A 21,877-nucleotide genomic window follows, 5' to 3' on the forward strand; every position below is an offset into this window, starting at 1 on the left:
CATCCTCGACAATCTGAGAGGAAATGCAGGCTGGATGAGGATGAAAGTGGCCATTCAGGGAGATCCCAAGGCGGTCATTCAGCAGCAGGCACCAGCAGAACATGCTGTTCAGGACGGGTGGAGAGAGAGAGACACAGCAGAGAGACAGTAGAGAGAGCGAGCGAGAGAGACAGTAGAGAGAGAGACAGCAGAGAGAGCGAGAGAGACAGTAGAGACAGTAGAGAGTGAGCAAGAGAGACAGTAGAGAGAGAGAGACAGCAGAGAAAAAGAGACAGCAGAGAGAGCGAGCGAGAGACAGTAGAGAGAGACACAGCAGAAAGAGAGAGAGAGAAAGAGAGAGAGCAGAGAGAAAGATACAGTAGAGAGAGAGACAGAGCAGAGAGAGAGAGACAGTAGAGAGAGAGAGAGACAGAGCAGAGAGAGAGAGACAGTAGAGAGAGAGAGAGAGAGAGAGAGAGAGAGAAAATGGACGAGTTCAAGCTCTTTTTGAAGTTACAGAGGCCCAAAGAAGCAACATATCACCATTCACACAAACTCAAAAATGCTGTAAAATAATAATAATAATAATAATAATAATATATTATTAGTACTTTATGTTCACCTACTTTATTATTATTACTGTATTACTACCACTACTAATACAAACATCATAGTTATTAGTAGTATTATTATATTGTATTATTATTATTAATTATTATTATATTATATGACTCTTCTTATATTCTAGTATTATTATTATGATTTTTTTCATAGTTATTTGATTATTTTTAGGGAAGGAAGTCATTTATTTTCATAAATGTTCTATTACTATTATTATTACTATTATTACTACTACTATTAGTATTATTAGTTACACACACACACACATATATATATATTATTATACTAATATTATTATTTTACTATTATTACTATAATACGACTAATAATAATGATAATCAATCTATTATTCGATTATTTTATAGGACAATAGAAGTACTTTATTTTCTGCTGGGCTCTATTACTACTACTACTACTGTTATTATTATTACTGTTGAAAAATAAATAATTACAATAATTGATGTTAAAGAATGTGATGTTAAAAGATCTCTCTCCAGCAGCCTGTGTGACTGTGTGAAACCCTGGTTATGGGAACGAGCATAAGGACGACTGCAGATCTGCACTGCACTGTCTTCAGTTCACCATCCTGCCACCTGTCTGGCACAGCCTGGAATCTAAAAACAGCAGGATAAACAGCAGGACGGGAACAAACACCCACACATTCAGAGGAACCTGAGCTCCTGGCTGCCGTACAAAACCTCTGAACTCTCAAAAAAGAAGGCTTCAGAGTCATTCCTCAAAACAGGTGATATTTCCACATTTAAATTTTCAATAAAAATAAAGCGTGATGAGTAGGTATGTGACGGGGTGGTAAGTTTTATACTTAAAAGGCCGCTTGTATGAATAATTTATACTTCAATTTTCTTCTTGTGTGACGGGGTGGTTAATTTGACCTTGACGGCCCCTGCCTAACATACAAAATAACAAATAAACAATGCAAAAGTATTTCCCTGGCTGCTCCGAACGCTCAGATGACATCACTTCCTCTTGTGATGTCATTTAAAGCAACAGACCATTATTTCTAGAAAAAAACAAGTTAGCGTATCAGGGTGGCAAGTCAAACTGAGGGACACCAACATTATTAGGATAAATATATTTTATATAAACCAGGACAGATAAAATTAAAATTCATTACAATGATTTATTCTGTGATTGTGAATTTCGCTGCAAATGTTATGTTGGTCAATATAAACATGTTAAAAATAGTCCAGATTTGGCCTGAGTGATTAGCTCTTGGCTTTGGAAACACACTTTGGCGCAATTTCTGTGCTTAATGCATCTCATTAAATGTTGTGGATACAAATGACATCCGTCATTAATATAATATAATTATAATAATAATATAACAACTCGTTTTAATTATTATACGTATTACTTTTAATCAGCAATCATATGAGAAAGTCTTCTTTCCACTGTCGGTGTGTTCAAAACAGGTAAGCAAGCAAATCCCACCCAGCCTGTGGAAGTCTATCAGCATTGCGTAATTCAGGTTACATCAGACATCAGTTATTTCCACTATTCAAAGTGCTAAGAATAACATTATGCTCGGTGTGTGTGTATGTGTATGTGTGTGTGTGTGTGCGTTGGTGTGTCACTGCCCTTGGCTATTACGAAGGGAAGAGTCAGAGAGATACTGGCTATGGCCAGTGTTAATGCTATGACATGGACAACAAGGCCCAAAATCAAGGCCTTACTCATTCCCAGCCCCTGCTGCTTACAGTTTTCCCCGTTTTAATGAAATGAACTCGGGCAAGCCGTGACGGGGTGGTACTGTCAGCCAGTGAAGATGTCTTCCTTGGTTGTAGTAAGAAAACAAAACCCAAAAAAAAGAAGAAGGCCTCGGACGCACGGCTGTGAAGCCCTTCAATGAAAACAGGTGCTGTTTACACCCACCCGCTGTCGTGAAGCACCGCAACAGGAAAGCTAAAAAGTTCCTCCTATATTTAGAGGGGCGGCTTTGCCAACTGCTAATTTAAAAGCCCGGGAACTGGTGCTGTTGTCAGGGAGGTGGGAAGCACATCCCTCTCTGACTGCAACAAAGCCTCATCATCCCGTTCGGTTTAACCGGAGTGAGGGATCAGATGGCCCACGTTCACTTTACTGGTCAGCACTCAGTAAGGGCAGAAGAGTGGAGATACACGGTGATCCTGAACTCACTGACATTGCTTAAAGACAGACGGGTGTCTGCAGTGTTGATGCTGGACTACTGCACTAAAATACCTGCGTTTTATTCACTGTAATGTATTTACCCTACAGAAATTTTAAAAAGTGATATATTCTAGTGCACTGTATCGGTATCAGCGCCGATACTGGCACTTACACGCAGTATCGGTATCGGCAATACAGAGCACTGATACCATGAAGCTCACTGATGCCCTAATTATTCATTTTTGTTTACTTTGTTATAAAAGCAAACGTTAAAACAACCAGTAAAAGCCAGTCATAAATAGTTATTACCATTAAACTGATGTTTACTTTGACTTGGAACTTTTTCTGTTTCCTTTTTTTCTGTTCCGATACCGATACTGTGTGTAAGTGCTGGTATCTGGGCCGATACCGATACTGTGTGTAAGTGCCAGTATCTGGGCCGATACCGATACTGTGTGTAAGTGCCAGTATCTGGGCCGATACCGATACTGTGTGTAAGTGCCAGTATCTGGGCCGATACCGATACTGTGTGTAAGTGCCAGTATCTGCGCCGATACTGATACTGTGTGTAAGTGCCAGTATCTGTTCCGATACCGATACTGTGTGTAAGTGCCAGAATCTGTGCCGATACTGATACTGTGTGTAAGTGCCAGTACCTGGGCCGATACTGATACTGTCTGTAAGTGCCAGTATCTGGGCCGATATCAATACTGTGTGTAAGTGCCAGAATCTGGGCCGATACTGATACTGTGTGTAAGTGCCAGAATCTGTGCCGATACTGATACTGTGTGTAAGTGCCAGTACCTGGGCCGATACTGATACTGTCTGTAAGTGCCAGTATCTGGGCCGATACTGATACTGTCTGTAAGTGCCAGTATCTGGGCCGATATCAATACTGTGTGTAAGTGCCAGTATCTGCGCCGATACCGATACTGTCTGTAAGTGCCAGTATCTGGGCCGATACCGATACTGTGTGTAAGTGCCAGTATCTGGGCCGATACCGATACTGTGTGTAAGTGCTGGTATCTGTTCCGATACCGATACTGTGTGTAAGTGCTGGTATCTGGGCCGATACTGATACTGTGTGTCAGTGCCAGTATCTGGGCCGATACCGATACTGTGTGTAAGTGCTGGTATCTGTTCCGATACCGATACTGTGTGTAAGTGCTGGTATCTGTTCCGATACCGATACTGTGTGTAAGTGCCAGTATCTGGGCCGATACGATACTGTGCGTAAGTGCCAGTATCTGGGCCGATACCGATCTGTGCTGATACCGATACGGTTTCAGTATTGATGCAACACTTGTGCAAAGTCCCTGGAGATACCTGGAGAACTGGAGAGTCCATAACCTGCTAGCCAGATTACGGTTCCCTATCTGCACGTTTTTCTGCATTGTGGCAATTTTGACTTTTTCAGCTCAAAATCTTTTCAAATGTGCCGTTCCTCAACCAGTAAACGCTGTCCTTTCAAGCTTATTAGATCTTACTTGAAAACAGATATAAGAAGTACAACCTATAAAAGTAGAACATTATAAATATCAGGATTTAGAGCCGTCTATCCAGTATTGAAGTCAGAGTTATCGTATCGGTATTGGTACTCTGTATTGGCAAATTTGGTATCAGTATCGGAAAGGAAAAATAGGTATCTGTACTATATTCCCCTGTGCGATTAGACTAGATAGACACAGTCACAAATTATTACATTCCAGAAAAGGTTTTGAGTCAGAGTCTGAAGATTTGTACATGAAAATGTTGGATATTGGTCCACAATTCCTCTATCCACTGGTGCTTCTCCAATGAATAAGGTCTTACCACTGACTTTGTGACCGTAGAAGACCTGCATGAAGCTCGTGCTCCTGATTTACATTTACACCTATAGACGACCTGCAAAAATGTAGTAGTACAAAGTAGAAATCTTCAAGTATCTGCTGGTACCGATACTGATACAACTCTGACTTCAATACTGACTAGTCGGCTCTAAATACTGATATTTATAAAGTTCCACTTTTTATAGGTTTTATTTTTTATAACAGATCCCAAATAAGATCTAATAAGCTTGAAAGGACAGCGTTTACTGGTCGAGGAACGGCACATTTGAAAAGTTTCAGAGCTGAAAAAGTTAAAATTGCCACAATGCAGAAACACGTGCAGGTTGGGAACCGTAAACTGACTCAGCTTCAGCAAACAGCTTTTAACTGGTGTTTAACCTCCCATTTCAGAGCAGTGGAAAAACACCAGTTTAGAAACAGAAAGAGCTTCTGCAGCAAAAAGCTCCTAAACTTCAGTGTTTCCTTTAAACAAGCTGCTGAAACTCAACTTCTGGTTTTAGAACCGGAAAAAGGAAACAGCACATGGAAACAGAAAGTGCAGTAAATGTAAAAGTTAAATTAAAAATCTGTTTAATGGTAATAACTATTTATCACTGGTTGTTTAAACATTTGGTTTTATAATAAAGTAAAAAAGAGAAGAGTATGGTGTCTGTAAGCTTCATTTTATCGGTGCTTTCTATTGCCGATACCGATACTGTGTGTAAGTGCCAGTACCTGGGACGATACCGATACTGTGTGTAAGTGCTGGTATCTGTTCCGATATCAATACTGTGTGTAAGTGCCAGTATCTGCGCCGATATCAATACTGTGTGTAAGTGCCAGTATCTGCGCCGATACCGATACTGTGTGTAAGTGCCAGTATCTGCGCCGATACTGATACTGTGTGTAAGTGCCAGTATCTGGGCCGATAACGATGCTGTGTGTAAGTGCCAGTATCTGTTCCGATATCAATACTGTGTGTAAGTGCCAGTATCTGTTCCGATACTGATACTGTGTGTAAGTGCCAGTATCTGCGCCGATACCGATACTGTGTGTAAGTGCTGGTATCTGGGCCGATACCGATACTGTGTGTAAGTGCCAGTATCTGCGCCGATACTGATACTGTGTGTAAGTGCCAGTATCTGGGCCGATATCGATGCTGTGTGTAATTGCCAGTATCTGGGCCGATATCGATGCTGTGTGTAAGTGCCAGTATCTGCGCCGATACTGATACTGTGTGTAAGTGCCAGTATCTGGGCCGATACTGATACTGTGTGTAAGTGCCAGTATCTGGGCCGATACTGATATTGTGTGTAAGTGCCAGTATCTGGGCCGATACTGATACTGTGTGTAAGTGCCAGTATCTGGGCCGATACTGATACTGTGTGTAAGTGCCAGTATCTGGGCCGATACTGATACTGTGTGTAAGTGCCAGTATCTGGGCCGATATCAATACTGTGTGTAATTGCCAGTATCTGGGCCGATACTGATACTGTGTGTAAGTGCCAGTATCTGGGCCGATACCGATACTGTGTGTAAGTGCTGGTATCTGGGCCGATACCGATACTGTGTGTAAGTGCTGGTATCTGGGCCGATACCGATACTGTGTGTAAGTGCCGGTATCTGGGCCGATACCGATACTGTGTGTAAGTGCCGGTATCTGTGCCGATACCGATACTGTGTGTAAGTGCTGGTATCTGGGCCGATACCGATACTGTGTGTCAGTGCCAGTATCTGGGCCGATACTGATATTGTGTGTAAGTGCCAGTACCTGGGCCAATACTGATATTGTGTGTAAGTGCCAGTATCTGGGCCGATATCAATACTGTGTGTAAGTGCCAGTATCTGGGCCGATATCGATGCTGTGTGTAAGTGCCAGTATCTGGGCCGATATCGATGCTGTGTGTAAGTGCCAGTATCTGCGCCGATACTGATACTGTGTGTAAGTGCTGGTATCTGGGCCGATACTGATACTGTGTGTAAGTGCTGGTATCTGTTCCGATACCGATACTGTGTGTAAGTGCTGGTATCTGTTCCGATACCGATACTGTGTGTAAGTGCTGGTATCTGGGCCGATACTGATACTGTGTGTCAGTGCCAGTATCTGGGCCGATACCGATACTGTGTGTAAGTGCCAGTATCTGGGCCGATACCGATACTGTGTGTAAGTGCCAGTATTTGGGCCGATACCGATACTGTGTGTAAGTGCCAGTATCTGGGCCGATACCGATCTGTGCTGATACCGATATGGTTTCAGTATTGATGCAACACTTGTGCAAAGTCCCTGGAGATACCTGGAGACCTGGAGAGTCCATAACCTGCTATTAGAGAGGCAAAACACTGATGTGATGAAAAGCCTTTTAACAACACTAACCGGATACACACCCTGTAAACAGCAGCTACACTAAGTTCACCTAATTTGGGATTCTCAGTCACTTAAACAAGGAAATCAAAGAAGGAATTACTTTGCATAAACAAGCAAAAACACGTCAGGCCAGCAGATTTCAGCTTTCTCTGGTTAATGAGCGCTGCACAGCCACGTTGTGTAGTACAGACGGATGAGCGCTACAGGGCTTCTCGGCCTCAGAGTACAGTAAGGCTTTTTGAACACAGCTCCCACATGCAGTTCCTGAAACTTTCCTGTTGGCTCCCGGCATCGTTTATTTGCATAATGGGCGTGTCGTCGTACTTTCTTGGTGTTTTATGTACTGGTTGACAGCCTGGCCTCAGTGTTGAAGGCTATAAGACCGAGCTACCAGTTTCTGTACTGCTGAGTGTGACTATGCAGGCAGAGTACCACAGTGTTCACCCTTGCATTGCTGCTGATCATATCGTCAATTTATTTGGCAGTCAAGTAATACTAAAACTACAGCTTTAACACAAAGACATCATTTCCTGAATGAGAATTTTATAGTTCTAATGAAGCTGTAATGATATGCTCAGAAAAGCAGGTAATTTATCTCCATTTAACCATTTAACCATTTAACCGTAGTGGAACCCTTTTTAGAGCTATACTGAACTAAAGGTCCTAAATATTTAAGGAGTTTAAGACTTTAAGGAGCTTTTCCTTTAATTTCTAAATTTACAGAACCATTTAATCAAGTAAAGAAAAATTAATGCAGCAATCTTTAAGGAAACCATTAAGGAAAACCAACTGATCTTTATTGCTGCTAATACAAATTTACAGAGGAAATACATCAATTAATATGATGTAATATAAAGGGTTTTTTTGTCATGGTCCTATACATAGCCACTGCCTTGACTTAAGAACCCTTAAGGAACCTGTTTTTAATAAAGGTACAGTTTAATAAACTATATTTTTATTTTTTATTATTTTTTATTAATTAATATATATTATATTTTTTATTATATAATAAAGTTTAATAAACACTAAACTTTTCAATAATCCAGACACCAGTCACATTGACCCCGTTTACACCTGCTCACGTCATGTGACTAGTGTCTGGAGTGTATCCTGGTCAAATTTTAACCACATGAATTTACACTGGGTAGGCCAATGCGTCTCCGGTTAGTCGGACTGAAATCTGATCACTGTGTGGGATGAAATATGCAAATTCGCTCGTTGCAGGACAATTATTACCAGTTTTCGGTTGTACTGGGAGGGGTTTTGGTTGTACTGGGTATGAAAGTAATACCACTAACCCATGCTATCGAACAACTAGCTATGTGGTATGTTAATGAACAGTATCGGTTTACTTGGAAACCTCACAAATTCAGAAGGTGTGGAGTGGAGAAGGTGTGGTTAGAGCTGATGTCTTATGCTCAGCTGTTGTGTTCAGATGCCTTGTGGTCTGGGAAAGGTCAGGACAGGTCGGGACAAAACCTTGAACCTGTGTTTCTTGGGGGGATGGGGGTTGAAAACAATAGTTGTGATTAAAAAAATCTAAAAAATACTTCTAGGAATGGTCCAAATTGGTTTTTATGGTATGATAACGTCTCCGAACAATATCAACAGGTTTCGGTTGTACTGGGAGGGGTTTCGGTTGTACTGGGAGGGGTTAGGGTTGTACTGGGAGGGGTTTCGGTTGTACTGGGGGGGTTTTGGTTGTACTGGGGGGGTTAGGGTTGTACTAGGAGGTGTTTTGGTTGTACTGGGAGGGGTTAGGGTTGTACTAGGAGGTGTTTTGGTTGTACTGGGAGGTGTTTTGGCTCTGGGAGGGGTTTTGGTTGTACTAGGAGGTGTTTTGGCTCTGGGAGGGGTTTTGGTTGTACTGGGAGGGGTTTTGGTTGTACTAGGAGGTGTTTTGGCTCTGGGAGGGGTTTTGGTTGTACTAGGAGGTGTTTTGGCTCTGGGAGGGGAGGTGTTTTGGTTGTACTGGGATGGGTTTCGGTTGTACTAGGAGGTGTTTTGTTTGTACTGGGAGGGGTTTTGGTTGTACTAGGAGTTTTTTTTTGGTTCTACTGGGAGGTGTTTTGTTTGTACTGGGACGGGTTTCGGTTGTACTAGGAAGTGTTTTGTTTGTACTGGGAGGGGTTTTGGTTGTACTAGGAGGGGTTTTGGTTGTACTAGGAGGGGTTTTGGTTGTACTAGGAGGGGTTTTGTTGTAGAATGTGTCTTAGAGAGACGGATGTGTTTACACTGCTATAACATGTGGCTCAAAAGCATCTCAGACCTGTTCCTGAAGTGCTTTGAGTGATCGGATTTGGTTTCAATGAGTCTAAATAAAAGTGTGTTAATTTTTTATAGCACTTTTGAATTTGTGATTTCTAAGTAAAACTGTACTGTTCATTAACATACCACATAGCTAGTTGTTCGATAGCATGGGTTAGTGGTATTACTTTCATACCCAGCACTTCTACACTATTCAGGTAACGTCTACGTCCTACACCCGTTTGTGACGATCTAGTAAATGATCTTTAAAGAATCCTCCCACAGCTTCTAAAAAGCGTCTTGGTTGTCTATGCTTGGTAATACTTCAAAAAGGCCTTTACTTTCCAACTCAGCAGCTAAAAATGTGTTTTCAAGAACAGTCATAGTGTCAGACCGAAGAGGCGTTAGTCTTCAGCCTAGATAACAAGCATCTGAAGACTATCTCACAGTACGATCTGAAGTGGTGGTGAGAATGTTGGTGATTATTACTGTTTTGACAGCAGATCAGGCTGGTTTTTCCTTTTCCTGCTGATTCAGATTCCTAATAATCTGATCTGAACTGTGGTCACAGTAAGAACTGTGACGTGGGTAAACTGGAGAGGAGAAGGTGTGGTTAGAGCTGATGTCTTATGCTCAGCTGTTGTGTTCAGATGCCTTGTGGTCTGGGAAAGGTCAGGACAGGTCAGGACAAAACCTTGAACCTGTGTTTCTTGGGGGGGCATTTGAAAACACCAGTTGTGATTAAGGGACTATGGACTATGTATTATGGACTCCTAGGAATGGTCCAAAATGGGTTTTATGGTATGATAACCGTCTCCGAAAAATAACAGGTTTATGGTAACTCAGTATGCAGTATTTCATCAATCTTCCTTTTTGTTTTTCTTCTACTTATTATTATTATTATTATTATTATATTGTTTTATAAATAAATAAATAAGAAAACTATTTTTTTATTATGGATTAATCTGCTGATGTATTTTGTCCATTAATCGACTGATTGTTTGGTTGTTAAACTCTGAAAACAGAAAGAAATTGAAAAAATTGATGGGATTTGGTTTGGTTTGGATTTTTTACCAATATTAAATCAATTAGTTTCAAATAAAGCAAATATACAGTATAATAACCATACATTTTTTATATCATGGTATACCAAACAACAGTATACTGCTGCAACCCTGGTGTAACCCTAAAATACCAGGGAGAGCATTTTGGAGATTTTGGCTGATGGTCTAAGCTTTAACCTGGTCTAAGCGTTAACCTGACAAGGTGGTTAAAAGCTGGTCATCCAAGTGAAAACATACACTATACTGGTAAGTAAGCTAGTTAAACTGGTTGACCAGTTTGGCTCTTGACCAGTATAGGGTGCGCTTTCTTTGATGGACTAGCTGGTCTAGCATACTACTTTTTTGGACAGTGTACTGTCTCAGAAATAATTGTGATAGATGATATTATTGTCATTGATCATTTTAGGACACTGATATTAGGGCTGGGCGACATAAAAAAGATGATCATCACTTTAGTGATCACTTTCGTTACCGTGATACACGAATCTGAATATAAATCACTGTACTCAGTCCAGCATTCTGAACAGCAGTTTTTTAAGAATCTGATGACGCTACTAATGTATTTTGATCAAATGTATCGTAATAATGTCTTTAAATATCGTGATCTTTAAATATTGTGATATAATATTTTTATCATATCGCCCACCCCTAACTAATATACTGATAATATATTAACACAATAATGCAATAACACATCATAATCATATCAATATAAAAAGGTATATTTTTGCAATACTGAGAATTATTTAGGTGCATGTTCATATACATTCTATGGCCAAAAGTATTGGGACACCTGCTCATTCATTGTTTCTCCTGAAATCAAAGGTATTTTAAAACAGTGCGTCCTGCTTTTGTTAGAGTAACCGTCTCTACTGTCCAGGCAGGAAGGCTTTCTACTAGATTTTGGAGGAGCACTGCTGTGAGGATTTGGTTGCATTCAGTGCCATCACTCCAGAGAACACAGCTCTCCACTGCTTCCCAGCTCAATGTTAGTGCTTTTTGTACCTCTCTAGCCCCACGCCTGGAATTAGGCATGGTACCAATACACTACAGGACACAAAGAGTCCTATTCTATTGGCAATACTTCTCTACAGGGACTAGATAAGCTGTGTGTGTACATTTACATGTCTGTGTCAGCAATGGTGTGCAACCTAAAAAGAGCTGAATGCACTCATCAGAAGGGGTGTCCACAAACATTTGGACATTTAGTGTGCTTCTGTCCTGTCTAAAGGCCACAGTCCGGTATCGGCCACATTCCATATCATCCGAGGCTCCAGAGAAAAAGCAGACGTGAATATTTCTCTGGTACCTGTTTTGGCAGAACGTGGCAAACACTGCTGTCTGTCTAGTCAGGGAGACAAATATAACCGAGTGGTGCTAAAAAAAAAAAAACAGAAGCAGGGTTTTAGCACTGCCAATCACGTACTGTAGTGGCACTACACAGCAGAGGTGCCCGGGAGATTTCGCGTCCCGCAGCGAAACTGCATCAGATCCATCTCTGCCAACAGCTGGAATAAAGACCAACAGTAAGCTAATAAGCTGCAGTGTCAGCAAAGCTCTACTGCCGTGTTCGAAAGTTCCTCATATCGAGACAGTGACTAAGACTTGCCTGAGCGGAAAAATTCTCCAGCACCTGAGCCCACTGCACAGCTACAGAGCTGCCTGACGCACATTTATCTAGAAGAAGAAGTTGTCTGCGCCGCTTCAAACCCAGGCAAACAGACATCCAACCTGGAGGAACACAATACAATACACTGAGTAGGGTTGGCAGTGCGATACGTATCCCAATACAGGGGTTACGATACGATATACTGCAGTATATTGCGATACTGTAGCATAAACCAATTAAAAGAAGTGTCATGATATAAATGTAAACTATTAAAAAAAGTATATATTGTGTATTTGAAACTCAAAATACTGAGATATATTATGGCAAAACATACTAACGCAAGTAGAGATGCACTGATACTACTTTTTCCTTTCCGATACCGATACCTGATTTTCAAATCTGCTCATACCGAGTACTGATGCCGATTACAACTCTGACTTACATACTGGATAGACGGCTCTAAATCCTGATATTCCACTTTTTATAGGCTGTACCTTTTTATATCTGATCCCAAATAAGATCTAATAAGCTTGAAAGAGAGTGGTTAAACTGGTTGTTTAAACTAGTGTTGCAACGATACCGATACTGTATCGGTATCGGGGCAAATGCTGGCACTTACACACCGTATCATGTGTATAAATATCAGGATTTAGAGCCAACTAGTCAGTATTTAAGTCAGAGTTGGTACCGGTATCGGTACTCAATATCGGCAGATACTTAACAATCTGATATCGGTATCAAAAAGGAAAACGTAGTATCAATGCATCTCTGGTTTAAACATTTGGTTTCATAAAATATGCAAACAAAAATGTTCTACATAAAAAAATGGGAATTAATGCCGATACCGATACTGTATCGGTATCGACGCAAACGCTGGCACTTACACACAGTATCGGTATCGGAGGTAGAGAGCACAGATACCATGAATCTTACTGGGACCCTATTTTTTATTTGATTTAATTTAATTAAAAATTTTCCTCTTTCAAGCTTATTAGATCTTATTTGGGATCAGATATAAAAAAGCACAACCTATAAAAAGTGGAACTCTATAAATATCAAGATTTAGAGCCGACTAGTCAGTATTTAAGTCAGAGTTGGTACCGGTATCGGTACTCAATATCGGTAGAAACTTGAAAATCTGATATCGGTATCAGAAAGGAAAAAGTAGTATCGATGCATCTCTAGTTTAAACGTTTGGTTTCATAAAGTATGCAAATAAAAATGTGAACTATTGCCGATACTGATACTGTGTGCAAGTGCAAGTTTCTGCGCCGATACCGATACAGTATCAGTGCAACTGTAAACACGATACTTTGATATCTCGATATTTTCCTACACCCCTAACACTGAGCACACTAAAACACCCTAGCCTAGCCCAAACACAGCTCCGAGCCGGTACTGCCACAGCAGGTGGGCAGTGAGAGGTGTGTAGACCCTTGTCTTTCAGATCAAACTGCATAGCTCTGACAGGCCGAAATATCCCACACCAGCTGCCTCGTTCAATCCCACTCACACTAGTCACACGTTTCAGCAGAAGAGCGATCTCTCAACATCTGGCCTGCACAACCGACAAGGACAAAGCCGGTCATGGTAATGACAAACGTTTAGCCCAGACACGACCTCCTTTGTGCTGCAAACCTGAGGATCCATAATATCTGACCACCGGTTCGACCACACGCTTACACAAGAGGTCAATACGCCATCGCATCGACGCGTCAGACAATGCCAGTTTGGGCTGTCTGGGGTCCAGTCAAAATATGCAGCACCTTCTATACAGTGAAACCTTTGAATGTACATACACAACATGTCCAAAGGTTTGTGGACACCCCTTCTAATGAATGCATACAGCTACCCTTTGCTGAAACAGCTTGTCTAACCCCTGCGGAGAAGTACTGCCAATAGAATAGGACTCTTTGGAGCAGATCAACATGAACCTATTGGCATCATGCTGCCTAATGCCAGGCGTGGGCTAGTAGAGGGGTATAAAGCCCCCCAGCAGCACTGAGCTGTGGAGGAACTGTGTTCTCTGGAATGATGATTGGTGCTCCATCCATGACTTTTGGGCTGAGTTGTGGAGCTGGAGATGAGGTGGCATGGTGATTATTAAACATCCTAACCTCATGTGGCTGAATGCAATCAAATCCTCACAGCAGTGCTCCTCCAAAATCTGGCAAAAACAGTAGAGACAGTTACTCCAACAAATGCAGGAGGTACGCAGAAGTCACGGGTTAAGGCCGGGTTTCTTTTCATTAATTTCAGTCACAGTCACGCAAGTTTCAGCTTTTTCAGCGTGTCGTATAGCGCCCCCCATCCCCCCCGAGGTTTTGTTTGGTACGGCCTACAGTACAACTACAGTGGATACCCATGCGAACATTTGCTCACCCTAGCATTTGGCTCAAATGTCTCTAAGAGGATGATCAGCACACACTCAAGCAGGTGTGTCCTTGAACTGTTTTGACTGGTACTGTATTACTCTAGTAAAATATTGTTAAAACTGAGAAGCAACCTGGTAAAATCTAAATATCACTGGTATATAGGGGACAATTTGCTAGAGATGGCCAATAAGACAATATTTTATCATACAATACGCTTTTATTAGTGTCTCATGGGTATCGTCAGTGCCTAAAAATATTTATATACTATTTAATAGTATGGTGTAGTATTTGGAAAGCAGTTTTTACATATTTTACGATACATATTGTATATCGTAAAAGAAAAAAAATCTTTAAATATCATGATATTATTTTTTTTCCATATCGTCCCACTCTACATATCGCCCAGCCCTATACCATGATCAGATTTGTCCAATATATATAAAACTGCAAGTCATCAATATCCCCCCCACCAGCCTCTTTATAAGCTCCTTGTAAATCTACAGGCATCAGACTTGGACATTTATTTACCAGGATACACAAAACTATTTACATCCAAAAAAGGATGAACAACGGGAGTGGGGGAGGGGGGGGTTCAACGGGGGGGTGATTTTTGCATCCCCTTGTTTCCCCTTCAAAAGGTACATAAGAATGGTGTATAGCTTCCATGTGATGTTTCATAAGACTTGCTACTGGCCACCTGGGTGGCCATGCTGGACTAGGGAGTATCCTACATAGCTGCCACAGCATTTCGCCAACATTCAGACCACACTGAGCCTTCACGTCTCCTCAAGGTCACATTCCAGGCCTATTCTTAGCCTGTTACCTTTGGGAAACACTCATTTTTGCAGATTTTCCGTGCTTTCCTTTTCTCGTTGCAGTTTATATATAATTTTTTGTTCCTTACAGGGAGCCACCAGTACATGCTTTGGCTCTTTCTATCCTCTAATAATTGCTGTACGTATTACTTTTTACATTTGAAATGCATGTGAAAATACATGGGAATACTTAACTCATCACATTTATACCAGTTTAAGATAACAACAGCATTTCCAAGCTCTTACCTATTCTCAAAATTACCCTCCAGTCGGCAGTAAAGTGAGGCATTGGCTTCTTTAGAGCTGTCAACCAGCTGAGGAGGCAGTGAGGTGAAGGTTTTAGAGCTACAACATAAGAAAAAAAAAAAAAACACTGATGGACAAAAAAAAAATTAAATAAATAAAATAGATTCAGAATGATCTTCCCCAGAGGAACGGCACAAATCAACTGAAATGGCGGTCTTGGACGCCCCATCTCCAGCGCAGGGATCCCATAAAAGCCTAATCATCTCCGCCGCTCGGCCTCGGCTCTCTAAGCCTGAGTGGATGTAAATATTAGCAGCGGCTTGTGCGCTGCACAGAAGCCTGGGCTAATGTGGCACCCATCACACGCATCTGACAAGCCTGACCCCCCGCATCATCTCCATGTATCATTTTGCGCTGCTTCAGTGCCGTTAATCAATTTAGGAGGCAGTAATGATGCTCTCTAGGCCATCCCAAGGGACTCCGCATTATAAAGAACGTACATTATTTATCAAAGGCTGGAACTGGGGGCCTCCATTAGGCCTTGGCTTCACTAAAAAAAAAATGTGGAGGGAGGGGAATGGTAGAAATGGAGGGAGAGCGATTGAGAGAGAAAAGAGAGTGCATCAGAGAAGATAAGGTAGAAGCAGTGATGACACAACACCATGTTCTCTGTTCTTGTACGATATTAAAAGCTTCAGAATCAGCAATACAACGCAATTATACCCGTTTCCTCATCAGTAGGCCAGATATCAATATCAGATATCCACTGAGAGCAATACACCATCTCTATGCAGTAAAACCCACCAGAACCGGCCAACAAAGCACTGGCTGGAGCTCTCGAGTGTTGCAAACGTCTAAGCGCCTGCCCTACCACTGGGAGACCACCAGTGATGCCACAGCTATCCGTAAGTCCCGGAGCACACAGCTGGCCTCTCTCTCTCTTTCTCTTTGAGGTGGTAGGACGGTCCTCCATTTCTCCCCATCGCTAGGTCAGTCACGATTATTATGTTTTCAGCTTATCCTGCAAGATATGGACCTGCTGACCTCTATACTGCTTAAGGATTACGCAAGGCTCCTCAGTCACAGGCCGCTAGATGGATCAACGGAGCTTGTGCATGACTTCAGAAGCCCACTGAAACCAGTGTTGTACTCCATGTAGTCCAATAGTCCAATACCTCAGCTTGGAGGAAGCTAGGATGCTAGTCTTTCGCCTTCCCAGCAGCGGTGGTATTGTGTGATGGGGGAGTCCACACTTCACGAATTTGGGAGAACGCAGATCAAAAATTGAAGACCTCTGCAAACGGACGGCTGAGTTTCTTCTCTCGGCATCTGAGGAGCTTTTTCTCTGAGCCAAGAGGAGACAGACGAGCCAGATGATCCAAATATGCTTACGCCTCGGCACAGATGGAAAGCAAATGTTTGGAATGGCAAATTAACATACATCACCTGTGGTATGCAGCCTGCTCGAGGTCGAGAGAGAGAGTAAGAGAGAGAGAGAGAGAGATGAGTTGAAATATAAAGGGAAATACTAAACCCCAACACAACTGCCAGACTCCACCCAGAGTTGGAACATTTTATGTGCGGATCAATGCGACATATTGTGCATCATACATCACTCTGTGAAGTAGGGCTGGGCGATATATCATAAAAATACCAGATCACGATATTTAAAGATTCTTTTTACGATGCATATTTATTACAAGACTAAAAACCTCTCCCGTACTGAACACAGTGATTTATACTCAACATCTGCTGCTCTTCATCTGGGTAATTAACCCAGTCTAATTACACTGTTAGTAATGAAACCTGCAGCTGATCAGTGTTTAATAAGCACTAACAGCCTCCTCCATATGATTAGGAAAGCATCTTATCACGATACAAAATTTATTCAGTGGTTTGTGTGGCGCAACAGATAACACCACTACCTGCCACTGAGCTACCACACCATGTGAGAGACTGGGGTTCAATTCCCGGTCTGGGTGACTGTGCTGCTGCGCTACACCAATAAGAGTCCTTGGGCAAGACTCCTAACACTACACTGACCCACCTCTGTAATACGAGTAACCTTGTAAGTCGCTCTGGATAAGAGCGTCTGCTAAATGCCATAAATGTAAATGTAAAATGTAAATCCCAATATGATAAAATATCGTCATATTGCCCAGCTCTACTGTGAAATATGGTGAGGTATCAATGGCCAACTCTACTTTAGAGATGGTAAAATAAAGTGAAGTAGTCAGTGACAGTCACAAAATCCAGAACTCTATTGGAGAACACTTTACAAGTAGTGTTGCACCGATATCTGCGCCGATACTGGCACGTACACACTGGATTGGTATCGGTATCATCAATAGAGAGCACCGATACCATGAAGCTTACTGATGCCCTTTAATTACTTTGTTATGAAACCAAATGTTTAAACAACCAGTAAAAGCCAGTCATAAATAGCTATTATCATTAAACAGATATTTAATAGGAAAAAAAGTGGAACACTATAATAATCAGGATTTAGAGCCGTCGATCCAGTATTTAAATCAGAGTTGGTGTCGGTATTGGTCTTCGGTATGGTGGCAAGATGCTTAAAAAAAATCTGGTATCAGTATCAGAAAGGAAAAAGTGGTATCGGTGCATCCCTAATTACAATAAAAAAAATACTGTGCGACATCTTGAGTGTGAGTCTCAATACAGTCTGATATACAATTCAATATAATATGATACATTGTAGGGATGCAAAGATCCGATACTAGGATCGGATATCAGTCCCAGTACTAACACAATTATCTGGATCTGGTATCAGATTATTAGGCCGATTCACAGGACTGATCCATTTACTGATCGGTAATTCTGGGCTACATAACTCAGGATGGGAGTAACTTACAGACTCGATACACATGTCACAGCAAACGGCCAGACTTTCCCTATCCTACCAATGATCTCTACCAGCTATCAGCAAGTAACCCAGCTCAGACTTCGAATTTCAGAATAAAAGTCCTGAGCCCAGACGACTCAATGCCAAGGTCCAGCACAAATAAACAGTTCAGTTCATTTATATCCGTTTTCATTTGTTATAGTTTGTTGTACAAAGTTAGTAAAGTAATGTTTACGTTAATCCTGATGCCTTACGTCTTTCTTACATGGTGAAATATATGGTATATTAATTCAACAATGATATATCTGATCGGTATTGGGTATCGGCTGATATACAAAGTCTGTATCGTATCGGTATCGGAACTGAAAAAGTTGGATCGATGCATCCCTGATCCGTAATACTGTAGGGATACAACAATGCATCAAAAGATCATGATATCGCAATTCAGAACGCCTAGGTTTGTAAGGAGGTAAGCTTCAATCAAGCCACACTCCTGTCTCCTGGCGTTAGTCTGTAGTCTGATTATTAGATCAGATAACAGGGTGGATACAGTAATGATATTTCTTATTTTAAAGTTTTTGTTCAAAATATTGGCAGAATATATATATATTATATATATATATATATATATATATATATATAACTGTGAAACCAGTATCATGAATCAAATGGAAACGTGGTCTGAGAGTATCGTTACACCGCTTACAGTATTGTTTCATTTTTAGCAGGGCTGGGCAATATTACGATATTTTTGTCGTATCGTGATAAATTATAAATGATAAATTATTATAAACAGTGTAATTAGACAGCTGTTTAATAAACATCACTGTACTGAGTGGTAGTGTATCTGAATGGTAGTTTTTAAGAATCTGTGGCTCCTGATGTTTTTTGTCTGCGATTAAATATCATGTATCGTGATAAATATCATGTATCGTGAAAGTGTCTTAAAATATCGTGATGTAGTATTCATCATATCGGCCAGCCCTAATCGGCCAGCCCTTTCACATTCTTGCAAAGCGTAACCCAGCTAACATAAAATGTCAAATGTCAAAAATAACATTCTAGAAACGTGACTAGGGCTGGGCGATACGGTAAAAATACTATATCACGATATAGAAAACATTTTTCACGATACACGATATTTATCACGATACATGTGATCCTCACAGACTAAAAACATCAGTAGCGACAGATTCTACTTTGTTGATTTGTGATTTATACTATATACTATCATTAAACCAGTCTAATTACACCGTTAGTAATGGACCAATAGTCTAGGTCAGATTCGTGATGTGTTTCGTGAGTTGTTCACAGCTCTACGCCTATGATAATGGTTCCCACTGTCCTCGTAAACTTAACGGATCCCCCATACGGTTGTTGAATAAGGCCTAGTGTTTTCACTTATGTAGGTTGCAGTGGGCCTATATTCCAAGTAAACACGCTGAGAATCTCATGTATCGTTCGATACGAGAATATCGACAACGGAAAACCACCAATATTTCAAAACATTTCTACGTGATTAAACACCGAAAGTCCTTCCGAGTGGACTGGTGTGAAACGCTCACTTTAGGTTTTTACAGGAAACGGTACACACAGGTACACCGCCTCATGTTGGAGAAATTGCTTTACCGTAGTTTTGAGAAGGTTTGAGCTTATTATGGTGGAGGGATACATGCACAGCGTTGTTTGGCAAAAAAGTCCCTAAGGAAAATTGACTTTTTTAGGTTTTAACCTCATTAACATTAAATATGAAGCTCATGTAAGACACGTAAAGATGGATTTGGATAGTTAATAAAAAGTTTTGGCCCTGTAGATACGAGGTTTCTATCACCACCACTGTACAGAAGATCCAGACCATGCAGAAAATGAACTAGGGCTGGGCGATATGGTAAATGATCACGATATTTATCACGATACACGTCATCACAGACTAGAAACATCAGTAACGACAGATTTTTATATGAACACAGTGATCTGTAATGAAACCTGCAGCTGATCAGTGTTTATTAAGCCGAATAACAGTCTCCTCCACATGCTTAGATATCAATAAATATCGAATAAATTTGATCACGATACGATAAAATATCGTTCATCTCATTGCCCAGCTCTAAAATCAGCACAGTAGACGTTTCTGGTTTTAAAAAGGATGGTGGAAGCAGCTCTACGACCTTGCCCCACCATGTCACTCCCACTCTTCTACCATTCGGGCAAACCACACACTGTAAAGTCCAGGAGGACGGCGCTGGAAGGAAGGCACGGTCGTGGACGTCCGATTTTCTGGGCCGGATCTTAGGCCATGTGAAGGCGGGCGAGATCTTGGTGGTGGTTGTTGTTGTTGTTGTTGTTGTTGTTGTTCAGGCCATCCCAGCCAGAACCTGCACCTCCTTCCTCCCACACAGCATGATCTACCCAGATACCGTCCTGCAGAACGCTCTGCGCCCAAACAATCCAACCAAACCGTGGACAAGGACGAATTCTTGTCCTTTGAGTAATCTGATATGTCATCTTCAATGATGTCAGGAATACTGACTGTGGTCTATCAGCTCCTGCATGCAGAGAGCACTGATGCACCATGACTGACCTAATGAGTGGCATGTATAGGGCCTAATTTGCATTTTGTAGAAGACCCCCATTGCCAGCACTGCTCCTTATCAACCTATGGTGGACTGAGCAGCATCTGAGAGCCCAAAGATCTGGCCATTCACTGACCCTTCAAGCATGGTCACCAGAACCATCAGAACTGCATGAGTGCCCATTGAGAAGCTCCTCACACCAGTGCAGAGCACATGCAGTGGGTTGCAGAGGTTTAACCCAGCGTAAACATCTCACAACACCAACACCAACAGAGACCCCTGACACCCCTAAACAACAGTGCAAGGTGGGCTTGCACCACCTTTGGAGACCTGCAGAACTTGCAGGTTGTGACCCAAACATCTCCAGAACATCAGGAGCTGATCTGAGAAATCCAATTTGAATGCATATCACACACCAACCAGCCCACAGCAGTGACCTCCTCACTCCCAGACACACACACACGTATATACACATATACACACGCGCGCGCGCGCACACACTCAAGCTCTCAGTACGAACCTCCAACAACTTCTAAAAGTTCAGCAACACAAATCAAAAAGTTTAGGGGCGAATTTCTGCGCTCGTGCACGCTCACGAGCAGACGACGCGGAGGAAAAACACGTGTTTTAAGCAGAAAAAGTGAAGTTTTGCACTACCTCGCGCTCCTCCTCCGTAGCTCCGCTGCTCTCAGCCCGAGCTGATCCGCTTTCGCCTAGAGACAGAGCGGCGCCGGCCGCCTCACCCTCCGCACAAAACTACTCGGATCACTCCGCGGGAGGGAGCGAGGCCCGGTCGCGAAGCTGTTCCCGTTCCACCTTAAAAACACAGCGTGCGGCCCAGAGCCGCGCCGGGGCGCCTCAGTTACAGAGGGCCCATTTAAGGTGGAACGGAGAGTTGGGAAGGAAAAGTCTAATTTCTTGGCATTTTTTAGACTCTATCGTTTTTAATCAACTAATGATGCTGCAGAATACTAATGGAAGCGGTTCTTGCCAGGTAGAAGGTGGGTTCAAGGTGGGATTAAGCTCTGAGTGGGTCTGAGTTGTTACTGGGACCTTGTTGGGCTTTCCAAATGGGCCCTATCGCTACAGGCTACCAAATCTTACAGGGGTCCCATCTTGGCCTCATTTGCAGCGTGTCATCCAGATGGGGCCTATGTTTAA

General features: G+C 41.9%; 1 protein-coding gene across 1 annotated transcript in view; it reads right to left on the minus strand.

Annotated features, from left to right (window-relative positions):
- The window catches only part of smad1 (SMAD family member 1), a 34,288-nt gene extending 12,827 nt beyond the window's left edge, over positions 1-21,461 (minus strand). The window contains exon 1 of the mRNA XM_072677136.1: positions 21,374-21,461. The gene's annotated coding sequence lies outside the window, so the exon portion shown is untranslated. The remainder of the gene's footprint in view (positions 1-21,373) is intronic.
- Between the last annotated feature and the right edge of the window lie 416 nt (positions 21,462-21,877).

The sequence above is a fragment of the Salminus brasiliensis genome, chromosome 4 (assembly GCF_030463535.1).
Source record: "Salminus brasiliensis chromosome 4, fSalBra1.hap2, whole genome shotgun sequence".
NCBI classification, from domain to species: Eukaryota; Metazoa; Chordata; class Actinopteri; order Characiformes; family Bryconidae; genus Salminus; species Salminus brasiliensis.